This window comes from Pteropus alecto, unplaced genomic scaffold (assembly GCF_000325575.1).
Source record: "Pteropus alecto unplaced genomic scaffold, ASM32557v1 scaffold20, whole genome shotgun sequence".
Taxonomy (NCBI): domain Eukaryota; kingdom Metazoa; phylum Chordata; class Mammalia; order Chiroptera; family Pteropodidae; genus Pteropus; species Pteropus alecto.
The window spans coordinates 2921333-2941247 of record NW_006436298.1 but is presented as its reverse complement, the minus strand read 5'-3'; positions in this window follow the sequence as shown (position 1 = coordinate 2941247).

Sequence of the window (19915 nt, the reverse complement as noted above, 5' to 3'; positions counted from 1 at the left end):
GCCACTGCGATTTGTATTCCTTCTAAATTGTTGTCATCTTTCCCTTTTTACAGACCTCGTCTGCAGGTACAAACGTTCTTCTCCCATCTGCTCTATAGCAGGTACGACAGAGGCTGAGAATGATTGAGAGTCTAGGGTTTGTTATTCTTTGCGCCCACCATCAGCTGTGTAACATCTTGTTCTTTCTCTAATTGGCTACAACCAATTTATTCATGTCCTAAATTATTAGTCTTTACTATAAATACTTTCCTCTGTGTACGTGTTGAAACCAAGGTAAAGCATGATAATCAGTCCAATGGGAAATGAAAAGAGACAAAATATCAAATGTAAAAGCTGTTTGAAGTTTCAGTCCATTGTTCAAGGAGACCAAGATTTCTCTAAAAAAAAAGAGATCGGATTTCTCTCTCTTGCTCTTTCTCTCTGTAGTTTTCCATCTCTATCAAGATCCCGAGGAATTTTCAAGTGGACTATCCCCTCCCACTGGAGGACCCATGGATTCCTCCTCTTAGGAATTTTCTTCCTAATATCTGTATTTATCTAATCAATATATCACCCTCAACAAACTCCTGAAGTAAATGAAGCTGCTTTACTATGTCCCAGCTGGAGCCTCCGGAGGCTCAGTCAGGACCAGCACTTTCTGCCACTTGCCCTTCCATTAAACCTTATCTTTCCTTCGTTTTGGAATTTCCCAGGCCCAAGACATAACCAGTGCTACTGTGATGCAACATTTTCTTCTGCTTTTCCCTTTCTTGCAGCACTGGGGATGGATTTCCTGCATCTCGACTCTGTTGGGGGGTAGTTACGGTGATTTACTCTATGAGAATCTCCCGTTCTTCTTTTAGATTTCTTCCGGCTCATCATTCTCCATGAAGCATGATTCCTAGTGGCCACTTTAATATGTCTCTTTGTCTTCCTTTCCATGTCATAGCCTCCTAGCCTATCATGTAATGCATGAACCTTTGTTTTGAAGAGCTTCCTCTTCTTGCTCATGGCCCAGGTTTTCTTCCCTACCTTTCTACTAATCCTGACTTTACTATAAGACCAAAGTATATTTTTAATGTGATTCTTTTTTGAGTCTCTGAGAAACCTCGATTCCTAGAAAAGGTGTTCCAGAGAGAAAAGATTCTAAAAACTTTCTTAACCTTTGGTTCTGAACCTTTGTTTCCATCAAGTTTGTTTCCCCTTAGTTTAGGAGATGATGTAATCCTGTTAATAATCTGTTTATTGACAAAATACACTAATCATAAATTGAACTCATAGTCTGAGGTCCTGAAATCCATAACCCTCATCAAAAAAAAAAAAAAATCAGAGAGTTTCAAGAACAAGTGATGATCGTGCTGGAGGCAGTGGAGGGTTGTTTAACTCTATGGACCTGATATATTGCAGAAATTCAAATTTAGTCCTATATTTCACCCTCTAGTGACTAGTAATATCTATTTTAGACCTTGAGACCTAAAGTCTACACTGAAATGCAAATAAAAGGTCCATCTCCTAATACCTTAAAACACTTGTGCACTTAAACTCTGCTTACTTTTGTTCCTAAGTGGTACTTAAACACTATTTTAAATGAGCAAAATCTTATCACAGCTGTGCCTGCACTAGCCTCCATGGTCAAGCTGCTATAACCTCCACAGTTCAGAAAGTCCCCATATTTCAGTGTGATCCTTGGTTTCAATTAGCAGTCCTTGGTGCTTCTTTTTTTTCTCAAGTTGGTTTTCTGCTCAATGCCTCATGTGATGAAGATTAGGTAGTATCAAACATCTATCTTTCCTAGCACACTGGTTCTAACCAGTGGAATATAAGCACAGTGATACCAGATAGGGCTCAAACTATTGGCTTTATTAATAGTTAGGAAGCATCTTCAAAACCCAAAATACAGAGCTAAAGAGTCAACAGTATTGAAAACTGCTGCTTGATATAAAATATGTGTTACTAACTTTCTTCTCTTGACCTCTAACTGTAAAGACCTAAAAGGGCTCTAACTGGGCTTGCTAGGGGCTGCAAGCTCTATGGACTTGAGTGGTTTGCAAACTTGAGCTTGCATCAGAATCACCTGGAGAACTTCTTACAACAGAGGTTGTTGGGTCCCACCCTCAGAGTTTTCAGTCCTGTAGGTCTGGGGCAGAAATGGAAAATTTGCATGACTTATAAGTTCTCCGGTGATGCTGATGCTGTCAGTCTGGTGGCCACATTCTGAAAACAGCTGATTTACTTTGCGAAAACCAGAAGAATAAGCTAAATAACCACCTCCCATTACAGTGATCCAAGTGAGAGAGATTTGGATCGCTTTTCCAACTCAGTAATCCTTACCCTACCCCTTCCCGCCTTCCGGAAAGCGTGGCCCCGTGGATATCAGATGCAACTGATTTTGCCTAGCAGGAAGGTTCCTTTTCTTCTGCCAGGGGAGCAAGTAGAAAGGACGGAATGAGAAGCCGGAAGTATGGACTCAAATTTTGCTCCTTTCTGAGGGATTGTTGCCACTTTGAGGAGAAGAGAAAGGTCAAGTAAGGGTTTCTCCTTAACAGTTAATAGAGGTCAGAATTTTGTTTCTTGCAGAATTAGGTTTGGGAAGATAACTATAAATTCCAGAGAAGCCTACAAAACATTAGGAAGGGGACACTGAACAACTCACATTTTATGTGATGGGAGTATGTATGATTCTAGAAGACTAGAGGATTTAGAGACCACTGGATTGCTCAAAGGTGAGTGAATTTTCTGTACTTAAGGATTTTACACTGAAGATATTTACTGTGTAAATATCTTGGGAAAGTCAATTTCTTTGAGCCTCTGTTTTGTCATCTAAAAAATAGTAATGAGCTTCCTCTGAGGAGGGTGTTTGTCGATATTAAATTAAGTAATCCTTTAAAAATGCTGGGTACACTGCTTGGTCCATAATATACTTAGTAAGTGATAGCTATTTAAGAAGTGAAGAAGAATCGAGTTGGGGAATTTAGTTGTCCTGCACCCTCTATATGGGGTTGCTATGAGGACCTTTCAATATAGTTATGCTCTCTTGTTTCTGGTTACTACTCTTTCCACCTACCCTTCAGGTTTAGACATGATACCCTGCTAGTGAGAGGCCCAGTAAATTGTGTTATTTCTGTGGTTTCCATACATTCTGCCCTTGCACATTGTGAATAGTTTATTAAATTATTCTGTAATTACATAAGAGTTCCATGCATCTAGTACTGAAATACTATTATCCTAGCCTTCTTACTCTTATTCTCAACATACTACTTTCAAATCTCAAGTCATCCGTCTTCCAATATATCAATTATTTTTCAATTTCTTTTTCTTTACTACTTAACCTAGATCATCTGATCCTTTAAGATAGCTACTCTTTTGTGTTTTATCACCTGCAAAACTCTAGCCTTGCAACAATTCAGCTATGTGAATAATTTGATTCTATCTTCTGGCCTCTGAATGTTATTGGACAAAATCGAACAATTACATGAATTTGTGTCACTACAAATTCATGGGCCTGTATCTCATCTAGGCTTTCCATAAGTGCCTACTTATCTCTCAGTGGCTTTTACAAATTCAGACATTTTCCCCACTGGTTTTATTCTACTTCCAGCAGCTATTCTACCCTGCTAATTTAACAGAAGAACCTATATTTCAGTCAACAATTTCCTATTCTTTTCCCCTTGTCTACTTGCATTCTTTCTTTCTTAAAGTTTTACATGTATAAGTAAGATTTTGGTGGCAAGTAACAGAAAACCTAACCCTAACTGGCTTAAGGAAAAGGTTCTTTATTGACTGAAATGTTTGGAAAACTCGGGAGGAAGGCTGACTTAGGTAAGGCGAGGGGCTCAGATCCTGTCGCCAGAACCTGGTTCTATCAGACTCTTGACTCAACTCTCTATCTCCCTTGTGTGGACTTTATTATTAAATGAACCCTCTTCTGTGGTCATAGGAATGTCTGTAGCAGCTTCAGATATCATGTCCTCTCACGTTCATATCTAAGAGGGATGATAGTTCCACGTTCCCTGTAACAGTCAAGCAGAAGTTCTGAGCCTATCTCTAGTTAGCTTAAATTGGAGCAACTACCTCTCAAATCAATCAACCTAGTCAGGGTATACACTAATTAGCTTCAATCACGTAATTCCTAATCTTAGATCTGAGGATTTGTTCAAGTACCCATGAAATTTGTATTGAAAAATATCTGGTTTAATTAGCTATGGGGGCAATGGAATATGAGATCTTATGTCTAAACAATGAAGAATGCAGCATAAACCCTGCTATCAGAAAAACTGTGTACACAGTTCTCACCCAGAAAGTCAATAGAAAATGTTTCTGGGCTCCACGAACTACCATATTCTCAGTGCCTAACCTGGAACCCCTGGTTCTGCTTAGCTAAGCTTAGTTACAGGTGAGGAGTATCAGAACTCTTCACTTTTGTACAGTATAAAACAGACTCTCAAGAGAAACATTATATTCTCTTATATTCACGTGTAAGTACTGCACTAACATATTTGCTTCAAAAAACCTCAGATATTTTGATGTGCCTAGTGAAGCTTTTCTGAGATACTGTGCATTTACCTAAGAAAAACAATTCCTTTTAAGCTTTTTTAAAAAATATTTTTCAAAACCGTAGGGTTTAGCATATTTTAATCTCCTTTCCCCACTTTAGCTCACTTGATTTTGATAAAGCCTATTATACCCAGATATTTTCTTAGTAGAGAGGAACTCAATAACAAAACTATATTGTAATACAGTTTTCCATCTAATTCTGAGTCAATTACATAATTTACCATTTACTTATGTTTTTGGCTTGGTTTCCTGTATGCAAATGAAGAAAAAATAAAAGTAAAACCTTCAATTCAATTTACCTTTTCCTCCAAAGCACGGTCAGGAAATAGTTTTAAAAAATGGTTGGATCACTGGTTTATTTATCTGTCCCCTTACTCCTGTGGGTGATAATTATCTGCACTTTGATTGGTGATGAATATATGACTTGGGATTAAATCTTGGGTCTGAGCATTGACTTTACCACTTACTCTGAAATTCTGAACAATTTTACCTTTCTTGAGTTAAGTTTCCTTACCAATAAAACTGGGAAGATAATAGTTAGCTCCCCAGTTATGTAAGGATGATCACATTTAATAATTTCTGGGGCTCAGCGCAAAATTTTGAATCTGGTTTATGAGAGAATTTTTTTAACCTTTTCCTTTAAATGTTTCGATCCTACCAAATATATTAATTGGGCAACTGATATCCTACTGTTTCTAATGCTCAAGAAAAAAAGCTGTTTTGAAAATACCACTTTTATTCTTAGACAGTTTGTTCTCTCTTTAACAAAGAAATTATTTCTTTTAAAAGGCGACAATACAGCATAGCTTATAGTTTACAAAACACATTTTAATCTCACGTTTGAAGCCAAATGAAAAATATGGGTCCAAATAAAAATTCAGTCTTAGCTCACAACACAAAACATGTGTGCTATTTTGTAGTGAGATCTTCAGGGTCATTCCTGGGAACCAGCAGTACTTAGGTAATAGGAGAATATAGGAAAAATATTATAGACTGGAGACCGGTCCTTTCCCTCTTGCAAACATTATCAATCATCTCAGAGAAATGCTTTCATTTACATATTTTAAACAAAGCTCCATTTGTCTACAATCCTGATATATTTATAAAACCACATTCTTGGGGTAAACAGCTTGTGTGATAAGGAAAATCGATCCCCTTTTTCCAAGGAAATGAATTTTATTATTTGACAGACTTTTCACCTTTTATCCTCTCTCTTCTCTAATACCTGTAAATCAATAACCATTCAGATGAATTTGCATTTTCCTTTTCCCCTCCTGTTACCTCAGCCTGGCTTAGTCATTGCAGAGATGCTATAGCTGTCCCACCAGCTGCTATGAAGTGCATCAGTCAACACTCAGGCAGCTGGCTGGACTTCACAGCCTGGCAGATGCTACTGTTAACACTTGTACCCCAACCCTCTAAATGCTCTAAATCTTATAGAGAGCCCACTCCCCACCTGCAGATTATTTTATTCTATGAAACATTTTTATAAATATATAGTTATTCAAGTACTAGGTGCGGGGAGAGAGCGATCTAGTTTGGAATTGAGGCTTCGCTTTACAGCTCTAGCCTCTCATCATAAATGCCTTCAATTTACATCTAAGGTAACAATAAGGACCCTGAAAATATATGCAGAGCATTTGACACAATTATTGATGTTACAGGTGAATTTAAAAATAGGAGCTAGTATTTTTCTTTCAGTCTATGAGGAATGAGATGGGTGGGGCATGGGGCATGGGAGTATAGAATAAGAGGGGGATAGGAAGGTATTTGGGGAAGGATTTTTATCACTATAAAAAAGTTGATGAGGGTGGAAAAAATAGTACTCTTATTGATCTGTTGGAATGTCCTCAAATTCATTTATTTAACACAACATAGAGGTAGCATTTCATGGACCTAGCACTGTTCTGGACTTGGGATATATCTCTGAACAAAACAGACAAGGTTCCTAGCCGCATGGAGCTTAAATTCTAATAAATTTAGAATGCTACGTTCCAATTATTCTCCCAAGAATGATTTAAATGAGATAAACAGTGAAAGGCTAGTTCTAGATATTGAAAAGGGAGGGGAGAGTTCAATCCCCAACAGATGAGAGATTCCAATACAATTCTAGAAGATGGAAGACTACAGGAATGGTGAATGAGAAGTGGAGGGAACCACAGCCTAGAATATTCATGAGGAGAGCTACAGCCAAGGGGGAGCTGCCGGCCTGTGAGGCAGCCCTGGCCAAGACTCCCTCCGGCTCAGTTGTTCCCAAGGTTTGTAAGGCTGGAGTCAAATGGCTGCCTGGTCAAACAGGACCACATAAGGGATGGTTCTGGAGAAATAGTACGAAATTATATTTGGAACCCAACTGTGAGACAACCATATAAATTCATCATGATAGAGATTGTAGATAGTGTGTTTGAAGGTATAAGAGGCTTTCCTGGCATAACCTCACCCTGGAAAAATTACCATCTCAGTCAAACTCTATAAGGAAAATAGAGATGAAAAAAGAAATCTCATGACTTCCGGTATCCTTGGCTGGAAAGATTCTTTGAGCCTATCACAGTAAAATGTGACTTGTGTGTATGAGCTATTTTTTAAACCATTCTCTAACCCAGTTCTTTATGATATTAATTTGGAAACCAGAAACTATTAAATCCAGGGGCTAGAGTGGAGGACAAGAAATGAGATGAAAAAAAGGACTTAAGTATGTGGGAGGATATGCTGGACCATCAGGTGAACAAGTGGGTCCTAGAGCAAATTAATCCCGAAACATCACTGGAGGCATAAATGACAAAACTGATTCTCTCCTACTTTGGGTACATCATGAGAAGGCAGGATTCTTTGGAAAACACAATAATGCAGGAAAAATGGGCAGCAGGACAAGAGGAAGACCAAATATGATAAGCTGACTCCATGAAAGAACTGTAGGCACGAGTCTACAAGTTGCTGAACAGGGCAGTTGAGGACAGGACATTGTGAACATCATTCATTCATAGGGTCCTCAGAAGTCGAAGATAACTCAATGACACAGTAACACACACATGTAGAAATCAGTCTACCTCTACCCTTTTCCTACTGCATTGCTGTTGGTTAAGGGTTTATCCCAAGAGAAAAAAAGGAGAGCTCTTCTCTAAAGACAGTAAACAAATTGAAAGAAGACCTTTAGTGTGGGAATTGGCACCCCATGGCAGTTTCCTAGAAATACTGGCATTTGGGGGGTCACCCAGGTAAACTATCAAAACTATGCCAACTCATCTGAAAGTAAAGTCTAAAAGGCCCCAATGCATACATTTCCCTATCAGCAATTTTTTTTTACTTGCCATATTGTTTTTTTCTTCCTTTTTCTGGTTTTAATTGAACATTTTATGTGATTGAATTTTCTCTCCTGTTTTAATATATCAATTATTTTTTTAAATGGTGGTTACCCTAGAGTTTACAGTATACATTTTGAACTATTCTAAGTCCACTTTCAAGTAACATACTACTTGACATGTAACACAGGAAAATTAAAACAGTATTCCCAATTCCTCCCTTTCCTTTCTTAAAACATTGGTGTCATTCATTTCAGTTATCCATATACTATATCCATTCAGTACATTGTTACTATTATTTTTAACAAGAAGTTATCTTTTAGATCAAGTAGGGATAAGAAAACGTATTTCATTTTGCCTTCATTTTTTTTCCTTTTTTGAATTCTTCCTTTATGTAGATCCATGTTTCTGACTTATAAAATTTTCTTTCTTTGACATCTCCAGGCTTTGCATATTTCCATCTCTCTGGAACACCTATACTGGTCGTTAATACATACCTTCACATTTTAACTGTATGGTGTCTAACTGCATCGTTCTTTGCTGTTTCAGGTTGTAAGTCACAAACCTCCAGTACAGTTATCACCTCTCTGAGTCAGAGGTCCTCTATCATGTTTTTTGCCCCACACAGTGCTTGACAAAGAGATGAGCATATAAAAGATACTGGATTAACATTGATTGATTATAGGCTAGTAGGAATGTCAAGATGTTGCAGGTTAGGACCACCCTTATCCCGTTTTTGTCATTTGGGTAGTGCTTGAGGTTTGAGAGGGTGCCTCCAGTGCCTTCATCGTTCCCATCAGAGCTTTATTTTATGATGCAGATGTTTCATGTGTGTTATTGTGTTTATTTTAACGATACCTAATAAGAATTTCTGAAAACAGCTCATAATGTTAACTTCAGCATTTACGAGGACAAAAACACACATTGGAGATGGTATTGGGAAGGCAATGGCAGTTCTAGTCATCACTGCTTGGTACTCAGGAATAGCTCCTGCAAATTGCTGATATCTTGTTGTCTTGCCCACACACTAAAAACAGGTGCATGTCAAGTCTACTTTTGCATTTTACATCTATTTCCTTAAACTTACTAATGCTTTTTATGTAAAACTTCATGTAAATTTCCTGAAGAGTTTGGAGATATATGAAAAAAATTATTTTGATTTCAACTACATTGGCTTCTTTGGTGTTCTCCAGATAACTGTGAATGGAGATTTAATACCAAATATTTAGACAGTACTTCTTTTTCATCTACTACTATGATAACTGAGTGTCATCATGCTTGCAATTTTTTTACCATCTACTGCCACTTGTTGAAGTATTTAATAGCAGTGATCTCTGAAATATTTCCTGGGACTGCGGAGGAGTGGATGTTCTTATCATAGTGTTATAAGGGCATTTGATCAACAAATGAGCACCCTTGCAATCCTGCATTGCTTTATTTTTCCAGTTCATCCATGGCTCTACTTCGATTTTTTAGGTAGTATTTTCCTGATAATTCTTATTAAAAGGACCTCCTTGGTATAGAATGGCAGTCACATTAAGGATGTATATAGTTGGCTTTTTAATAAATGGGGAGAAGGTATAAAAGTCATGTATGATATATTATTTAAAAAGTCATTTTAAAAAGTCATGTGTGACATATTATTGACGTACACTTGAAACCTATACAATTTTATAAACCAATGTCACCCCAATTTAATAAATATATATAAAAGAAAACACTTTAATTTTAAATTATTATCTATAAGTGTTTCAGAAGGAAATTAACTTTCTTAAACATCTGAATTAGTGAAATTCATGGGCTTTTATGAAATTCTGCCGTAAAATTCAAGTGCCAGCTCTATCATTAACTAGCTTTGTATTTTACCTAATTTGAGTTTGTAGTATTTGCATCTGTAAACATGTGGGGGGAAAGAAATGGTTTAGAGTATTATGATCTGGAAAGTCTCTAATTTCAGTTTAATATTGCATCCCATAAACATCCACTCTGATTATACCAAGTCACAATTGTAGAACACAGGAGTTTGCAAACAAAAATTTTTTTTTCTATTTTATCCTTAAGATAACCTTATAAAGCACTCAGGGTATGTTTTATTATATCCATTTCACAGATGTGAAAACTGAGGATTGCAGTTCACATAGGGCATAAGTTGAACAGAACATACTCTTTTGAAGTGGAAAAAGGTAGCCTGCTTGGTTCAAAGTATGTAGAATCCGAGACTAATTGTTCTCTTAAAAAATCTCTCCTTGAACATAACTGGTGATCTTTATCCATGGCTTTTGAATAAAGACGAAAATCTTAGAATTCGGGTCATTCTAACTACCTATTGCAGTGTGACACTTAAGTGGTTGAATTCTTTGCTGATCTGGACCTTGAGGAGGCAGGGCTTGGGTGTGGTTATGTGGGGGCTTTATCTCTATGGTTTGCTGTTCCAGAAGTAGTTTGCCCAGCTTGAAGCTGAGATAACATACCTTGTTAGTGAAGATAAAGTTGAGTTTCCACAAGGACCATAGATTGTACTGAGTGCTTAGAAATAAAGAGAACAAGCCAGGCATTACTTACACCTTGAATTGAGAAGAGGGTAGACTCTGGTGCCAGACTTATTTCACTTGCTACTTACTAGCTGTAGAACCTTGAGAAGTCACTTATCCTCCATAGCATTAGCATTGTTATTAGTGAAATGGGAATAAGAGTGTTATAAACCTCAGAAAGTTATGAAGGTTGAGTTAATAACTATGTATACAGTGCTTCTATTATTGCCTTGTACACGATATGTGACAAGTACCACAGTTATAATAGTAATAGTTAATATTTATTGGCTATTTCCTATGTCACATATAAGTTTAGTGTTTTACATGTATTATCTCATTTAACTCTCATTACAGTCCTTGAAGAGAAAACTAGAGAAGTTTAATTATCCCCAAATTCACACAGCCCCAATAAGTGGCAGTGCATTTCTTGAATTACGCTCTTAACTTTTATGCTAAAAATGGTTATTTTCTAGTAGAAGTAGCTTAGAAATAGAGAAGATAGAAGTAAGAAACCCTATTTCAGAGCATTCTGAACATTTAAGCTGACAAAATTACCATCTACGTTGCTAACTTTTTCTTGAAAAATAAATGGTTGCTATTATTGATAAAATCTTTGTAGTATTATTTCAGATTAACTTCCAGATGTCTTTTTTTAGTGACTGATTTAATTGTAACTGTACTGAAGAAAAAGAATGTTTAGTATTGATGATCTATGACTTTAATGTTAAAAATGAGTTATATTAGAATCAAAAGGAAACATGTTGTTTCAGTATTAGTACAGATGCTGGGAAGACATTTGGATGGCAATGAGATGGGATGATTCAGCTATTATATTGATTCTTTCCATTGTGCGCTGCATGTTAAAATGATTTACAGTCACCAAATATTTTTTCTCTTACATCTCTATAAGCTTAATTTTCCCATCATCTTTTTAGCAAGAAAGATGCTTGAGAATATAGATGTTTCGAAGTTTAAGGGAAGTGTTTTAGAGAGCACAAGCCTTAAAAAACTTAGATCCAAGTTTTAATTTGAAAATCCTTGAGCAAATTACTTAAACCCTCTGAATCTATTTCCTTATAAAAGAGAAGGTTGTTGTAACTTCACTGCGAAAGCCTGTGTGAAATACAGTGCTGAGCTAGGTACTTTAGACATTATATAGACATAATATCTATATCTGGGTATCTACATTATATAGACATAATATCTATATCTGGGTATCTATATCTGAGCTAGGTACTTTAGACATTATATAGACATAATATCTATATCTGGGTATCTACAGCATAATAGTTAGACATATAGTTATGAAGTGATCTCCCCCGATTAGTCTAGTACCCACCTGGTACTATACATAGTTATAATAATAACATTGACTATATTCTCTGTGCTGTACTTTACATCCCCATGATGATTTTGGAACTACCTATTTGTACTCTTAATCCCAAATTTGAAAATATCCATAAAGATGTATGCAAGCTGATGTTCACTGTGGCATTATTCATGGTAATTAATTCATGGGAACAACCAAAGTGCCTTTTAATAGATGATTGGATAAAGAAGATGTGGCACATATATAAAATGAAATATTATATCTATCTAGATTTTTCTCTTGATAATGACTATTAGTATTAACTAATTACTAATATTTGTTATTATTAACTATTATGACAGAGATGGTAGGACTGAAATAGTGAAATTTGTAGGGCTGGCCAGCGGGCTAGAAATTCAGGAAGATTTGATATTGCAGTCTTGAGTCTGAAATCTGCAGGTGGGCCAGCAGGCTGGGAAATCAGGCAGTATTTTTGTGTTGCAATGTTGAGGCAGAATTGCTGCTTCTTTGGAAAATCCCAGTCTTTTAAGGCCTTTGACTGTTTGAGGCCCATCTACATTATGTAGGGTAATTTTCTTTACTTAAAGTCAATGACTATAAATGTTAATTAGGTCCACGATGACCTTCACAGCAACATCTAGATTAAAGTTTGACCAAACAATTAGTTGCTGTAGCCTAGCCAAGCAGACATGAAGTTAGCCATCACACCATGGAGTGTGTGTGTGTGTTAGCGCCACCACTACACTGATAAGTGTTCTAGTCTGCTATGTTAAGGATGACTTAAACCCATTTCATAGTCAATGGGATGGGAGGATTGTTAATGAAGTTAAGTCATAGGAAAAAGCACAGCTTTGGTGTTGAAATTCCTAGTGCTGACAGCGTATAGTCACTAATCGGACAAGGATGGCAGGTAGGGTGACATGGAAGTGTAGCCTAGAAAAATGAGCCTAACTCCTGCAGAGGTGTTTCTAGGATTTTCTGTACCTCAGCTCAAACCAGATCCCCTTTGGGGATTGAACACGTCCTACAAAGGTACCCTTGTTACTGTCAGGTGAAAGCATTTTCCTCAAGTAAACACTCTGAGCTACACTATTAGGCCAGAATGATGGCATTCCTTCCCCCTTAGCAACTGCTGTGGCTGCCTTATTTCCCAGGGAACACTTGCTGCTGTGTGGGTGACAGACTATCAGTTGCTTATCTGAGTCACATCTGAGATGTAGCTGGTACTTTGGAGGGAAATGTGGGAGTTATCCACTCTCCATTTCTGATGTAATAACATCAGACATCCCTCCCAAAATTCCAACACTGCCTTTTTGCAACGAGAGCCCAATAGAATGCCATATGTTATCTGTTTTGAGTATTTGGTCCACATTCTCAATGGGCTCAATGCCATTTCTTGGGAGTATATATTCTTTTCTTTCTTTTTTTTTCAATTAGAGTTGACATTCAATATTTTATACTAGTTTCAGGTATACAGCATAATAGTTAGACATATAGTTATGAAGTGATCTCCCCCGATTAGTCTAGCACCTACCTGGTACTATACATAGTTATAATAATAACATTGATATATTCTCTATGCTGTACTTTACATCCCCATGATGATTTTGGAACCACCTATTTGTACTCTTAATCCCTTCACCGGCCACCCAAGCTCTGTAGAAAAATGTTCTCAGATATTTGATAGTGTGTTGCTGGCCATTAGCATCCCAGATACTCAGAAAGGAGGTGATCTGTGGTGTTATAAATTGATTTGGGGCAAGTATATAGTATCTTTACTTTCTTACAATAATTTTTCCATAGGCAGATTAGGAGATCAGGGGCCTGTGTATACATTTAAATTTTTTTTCCAAAATGAAAACCTATAATAAATAGGGTTCAGACACTGGTATATGGACATCGTTCTACCTATGTGAAGTATCTCTCTGCAAAGACATGTCAAGAAATAATGCAACTGATAATTAGGGAAGAAAATTCCCAATGAAGTGCATCAACTTCAGATTCATCCCTCTTATTCTACTGAGAACTGAGATGGCTGCCATGGTGTAGATGTATGGACTAGTTGTTGAAGATGACATTCGTTGCAAAGGGCCCTTAGAACAATACCCAGCTCCATGCAGAGGCATAAAGAGGGATTTTTTAAGGATGACAGGCTGCTGAGGGGATGCTGAGGTCCTGTGCCTGGTGAGTTGTGCTTCTGTGGCTTGAGACCAGAAGGGCCACTGCCTACCCATGTGCTCGACCAGGGTGGTATGATGATAATGGCTTTGAGGACAGCTTGGAGGACTCCGACAAACACTTGTGACCATTTTTAATACCCTTACCATGCCATATTGAAGGAGTGTAGATAAGGCTCTGAGGAGAAGGGTTCAAGGTCAGGGGTACTGAAAATAAAAGTTTTGTTCCAAAATATATTCTGTGTACTAGCATACATCTTAGAGTTCCAGCCACGGACTTTAATTAGGCTAGGTTTTTACTTACTTGCTTGTTTTATCTGTCCTCTTTCTTGAGGGATGTAGAGAAAAGGCAGCTGCTTCAGCTACCTTGGGCACAAAAGATGTCTCCAAGATAGGAGTCAGATGGAGGATATGTGTGCCTACTGTCCACAATGTCTCCCCTGAGGAAAAGTGGCTTTCAGTTAGATAGATGATATATGAACTCTGATGATACCTTTTTAAAAATAAATTTTTTGATCATCAAAGTCTTGATTTGTTTAAAACTTGAGTGGTATAAAAGCAACAAACCAGAAGAACATTTTGTTTATGGGCAGATCTGTTATCTTTCAGAGACCGAAAAACATGCTTCCTATGCCTACCCCATCTTCTTAGTACAGTGATTTATTCTGACATTGTCAGACTAATCAAAGAATCCGATCTTTGTCACAAGAGAAAACAAATGTTATTAACTCTACTTTCAGAGAGAGATAGCTTGATACGAGAATATCAGGGTTTTGTGTCATGGGTCAGAGCTTTTATCCTTTTTAGTTCAGTCCTTCCCTAATACACACATCTGTACACTGACAAAGCCAAGTCTGAAGTATAATAGGGAATACTTTGGTTCATGGGAGGAAGATTTCATTCTGGGAATTTAGGACCTCAGTTAATTTTTCAAATGCTTTCTAAGGGATATAGTTATGTGAGGGTGGTAATTTGAAGTCTCCTGTGCTATGGAACTTTGATAAGTTTTCCAAATTTTTATTTGTTCCCATGTAGCATATTATCTTCTACCAACGTTCAGACAACTGTCTGTGAGGGTAATAGTTTTGTCTCTGTGTCTGGTTTATCCTCTTAAAATCCCCTCTAGATGTCTCTGCCTTTATCATCTGATTTTCCATTTTAATAAATACCTATTGATGTCCTATTTGTGTTTTTTTGGTTTTTTTTCGTTTTTTGTTTTTGTTTTTTGCTAGTATTTTCCCTCCTTGGAGAAAAATCTTTCTTTTATATTGACAATTAGACAACATAATTAGAAAGCCTTCTCCAACAGCCACTGGAAATAATAACTGGCAGTTGGGACATTGTGGAGTGTGGACATGAGAGATGTTTAGAATATTATGCTCTTTTGCATAAGCTCGCATCCTAACGTGCAGAGAAAAAATAATCTCACTCAGCCTGCCAGGAGCAATAAGGCTTTCACCATGCCCTAGAAGTCAATGATGTACAATAAATTCCATAATCTCTGGCTGAACCTCAATGCATGTGCTGCCTTGTCCCTTGCCTTTTTTTTTTTTTTAATTGCAATTAGACTATCACACAGTTCTCTTTTTTAAATTAAATTCATTGGGGGCGGGGTGACACTGGTTAATAAAATTATGTAGGTTTCAAGTGTACAGTTCAATAATACGTCATATGTATATTGCATTGTGTGTTTACCATCCAAAGTTAAATCTCCTTCCATCACCATTTATTTGACCCCCTTTACCCTTATCTACCTGTCCTATCCCCCCTGTCTTTCTGGTAACCACTATACTGTTGTCTGTGTACATGAGTCTCTGTCTTGTTCAATTGTTGCTTTCGGTTTTAAATAAAACAGTTCTCAATGTCTGAAAAATCTATATAACTTTCTGATATTACATAATTTTCTCTTGTATCAGCTAGATTTTTATTCACTTAAATTTTAATATTTGTCAAACAAATGGTAGACTGACTTCCTACTTTTAGCTACAGGAGCTTAGGCTTCAGTTCAAAAGCTTTCTATTTTATTTTCAGGCAGAAGTGCTGAATACTTTCTGTGGCTGGAGTGATTTGAACTAATCTTGTGCCTTTCATCTGAGTGTCTTACAGTGTCCTCACTGTATTTTCTCATTTAGACACATGACTGCCTTAGGAGATATGAGTAGAGCGGCATCAGTCCTTTGTAGATAAAGACTTGAAATATAGAGAATTCGAAGGCATGTGAAATCTGCTGGGGGAGAGACGGCCATAGAAGCTAGGATTCCTACACAATGCTGAGTAATAGACTGGAATATTTTCTGTACATCAGGTACATAAGCTTCCTTGGTTGCAGTTCCAGCTGAGGGTCTCTTGAGCTGTCAGCTATGTGGAAATTATTTCATTCATTTGTCTGTTTACTATGAAACTCCTGAGCTCAGGTTGTCTACTGCTGCTAGCAGACTGTGGACATGAGGTTCTCAGTATCCCCAGAGACCTCAGCTTTTTCTGACACCAAAACTACGTATGTCAGAACTGCCCTTGGAGAGTTAGAACGAGTCAAAGCCATCCATGCCTTCCAATGTAGTGATGATCAGCCTTCTCTAGAAAATAAAGTTCTGTTTTTTCAATCACCTTTATTTCTATACTTTAATTCCCATAGCATTCAGATTCTCATCAAACTTCATCATTGTACTGCTGATCTTTCACAGCAGTAAAATCAGGGTGCCTCTAAGAACCCAGTTCAAAAAATAGATTAACTTCCTGTATCTTTAATATCTTCTTACTCAGTGGTATGCTGGTAAATATTTAAAAATTAGCCTTCTGGAAAAACGTGTGTGTGTATATATACACATAAATTTTTAGTACATTTTACTAATATAAAGAATGTGTAGCACATATTTCACAAATATAGGAAACTATTGTAAATTCTGTATAGGCAATTGATTTGCACAGAACACTTTTATTGATTTTTACTGAACTCTTGTGTCGATAACCAACCAATAATTGCAAATGGGTATAGTTCCATTTAAATAACAAATGTTTTTATTTTTTTAAATTAAATTAGTTGGGGCGACATTGGTTAAAAAATTATATGGGTTTCAAGTGTACAATTCAATAATACCTCATATGTATATTGCAGTGTGTTCACCACCCAAATTTAAATTTCCTTCTGTCGCCATATATTTGACCCCTTTTACTCTTATTTAACCATCTGATTAACCTTCCTTCTGGTAACCACTAAACAGTTGTCCACATCTCTGAGTCTTTGTCTTGTTCGTCTGTTGCTTTCTGTTTTATATCCCACATATAAGTGAGATCATATGGTTCTCAACTTTTTCTGTCTGACTTATTTTGGTTAGCATGACAATCTTAAGGTCTATCCGTGTTGTCGCAAATGGCAATATTTTATCTTTTCTTATGACTGAGTAATATTCCACTGTATGTTATTTTTATTTATGTCAATGAGTAAGTGAAAGTGAAACAGTGAAGGCGTATATCTGAATCAGGCTCATTTTTCAATAACGCGACTTCTTCGTCAAACCAGATAGTGGTTTTCAATACCATGAGACTATTTCCTCAAACTTTTCTTTGTGCTACTCACAATGAAATGGCTATGGACATAACACACTTTTAATTTTAATCTGAATTATTTTCTTCATTATTAAGTCTAAACTAGATTTGGCAAACTTTTTCTTAGTGAGCCAGGTGGTACATAGTTCAGATTTAGGGTCAAATGGTTTCTGTTGTAACTGCTCAACTCTTTCGTTCTGGGAGCCACAGACAATACTGCTGAGGATTGACTGCATCCCAGTAAAACTTCATTTACAAGTACAGGCAACATGTGGGTAATAGTTTATCTAGACAATTGACAAAACAAATTAAACCCTAATCTGTAGCATTTACCAGTTTCCATAGTGTAAAAACTCCATCACAGCCAATTTTAAGCTACCAATGTGATGTTACTAAATGTGGATTTGGTTATAGACATGTAGTAGCATCCCAATATGTAATGTTTCCACCATACAGATACAATAAGTAGAAATAACTTCAAGATCATAGATAATAAAACATAGTACAGTTATTAGGAAATGATGGGTTTTGAGTATTTATTACCTATGGTTTAAATATTATTGCCTTAGTTATAAGGTCATGTAGCTTAATTTTTAATAATCATTTTTAATAATCAGCTCTCAAAAATTTCGAAAATTTTATAACCGGCTTCTGTGAGCTGGTATGAGTCCTACCATACCACTTTCTTTTCCTGGCACATTTCCCACTGGAGTTTTATTATTTCACTTTGTTTACCAAGGAACTGGGAAGCAGGACCCATTCATTTATTCCATAGGCATTTTATTAATTGTCCATTTGAACTGGACACTTCATAGTCATTCTTTTGACTCCCCTTTGCTACTTTTCCTTCAACTCTCTTAAAAATTGCACCTTGAAGCTTGACTTTGTTTTAACTCATTGGCTACACTAGCATTCTATAAGATTTGTTAATTATTTCATTGTCTTCCTCTCTGTCTTCCCCAGAGTGACTTAAACTGTCATGCGTATGATCTTATTAACATTCCAAGTAGTGTAGTTTTAAAAATTCCAGCAGCCTTTACCACTATTCTAACAACCTATTTTCATACACGTTTCCTGAAGTTAATTAATAGTTTAATATCTTGAACTCTGATATCTTTGTGACTTAAACCATAAACTGTTTTATTTTCCTAATCTTATGACACTTAATTTTCAACCACCTTGAAATGTGAAGTGCTTAGCATTTTTCTCCCAAGCAGCCTGTTCTGATTTAACTTTATTACTCATCATGAGCCACTGACATAATTTCAAGCAGTCTCACCAGTGTTTTTAATATGTCATCTTCTTGGTCTACTGCCATGCTGTGAAAACCACAGTCATACACACACACACACACACACACGCATATGCACACACCTTTTTTTCTTTTCCTATACTTATGCTATTCTTCACAAGTGGTATCAAACTTTATATATTTCCTTTTTACTTACTACACTCTGCTCTCACACCTAATCACTTATTTATTATAATTCACTCCATTTCCTATTCCATATAACCAATATTCCAAGCAAGCATGAACCGGCGTTCTCAAGAAATTATTCCATTCCTGCCTCTCTCATTCCCAGCTGGCAAACTTGCCATTACAACTCAGACCTGGTGAGTTGGATTGGTGTGTCAGAGCACAAGTCAATTTTCTGGAACAGTTGTCTTAATCTGATCAACCCACTCCTGAGAAGAGCCAAAGCCTAAATAGGCTCAAGAGGATATTAAGGAGTAGAATTTTGAGGAATATGAAGTAATAAATAGGCCAAGATCTACTTTTCCCCTGGGGTTTATCTTTTGTTTGCTGAGCACTTACATTCATGACTTTGGCTATAACCTAAAGGCTGATGACATATTAATGTTTATTTTAAGTTCATATGCCTCTCTTGGGCTTCAGAATTTTATCTGAGACTATACATCTTCATCTGCGGTTTCCAAAAGCAGAATAACCTTACCATAGCTATTTTCTCAAACTGTGTTTATGTTAATTTTGCCGGTCCTGAGACTGCACTTTCTTCTAAATTTCTTCTCGTTTTGATTGGCAAGGCTGACATCTGATAGTACCCTTTAATCCTCCTTCTCCTTTTGCCCATGTCCACAGGTGTCCAATTCCAGAAAACTTCACCTTCTAAAATTTTTTAATCTCTTTTTTAACATAATTCCCTTCTTCTTTAATTCAATAGTTTTTCCTTTTTTACATTCTGATAACAACCAAACTTCTCTTATCACTCCATTATCTTTTTCTATGTTGTTACCAGAGTTATATCGCAACATTAAAATTCCAAATTTCCCTTGAAAAACCTCTTACAGATTAGTCGAACCTTCCAAGAGGCTTTGCCTGCCTCTGGCCTCAGTTCTTTCTACTCCCTTTCCTGCGCTCTTAGTTTCCTAGGTTCAATTCTTTCATAATTTTTCATATTTTTGTATGTACCACACGTCAATAAGAAAACAAAACAAAGCATTTAAAGTGAATAGCAAATAGATACAGTATCTGACCAA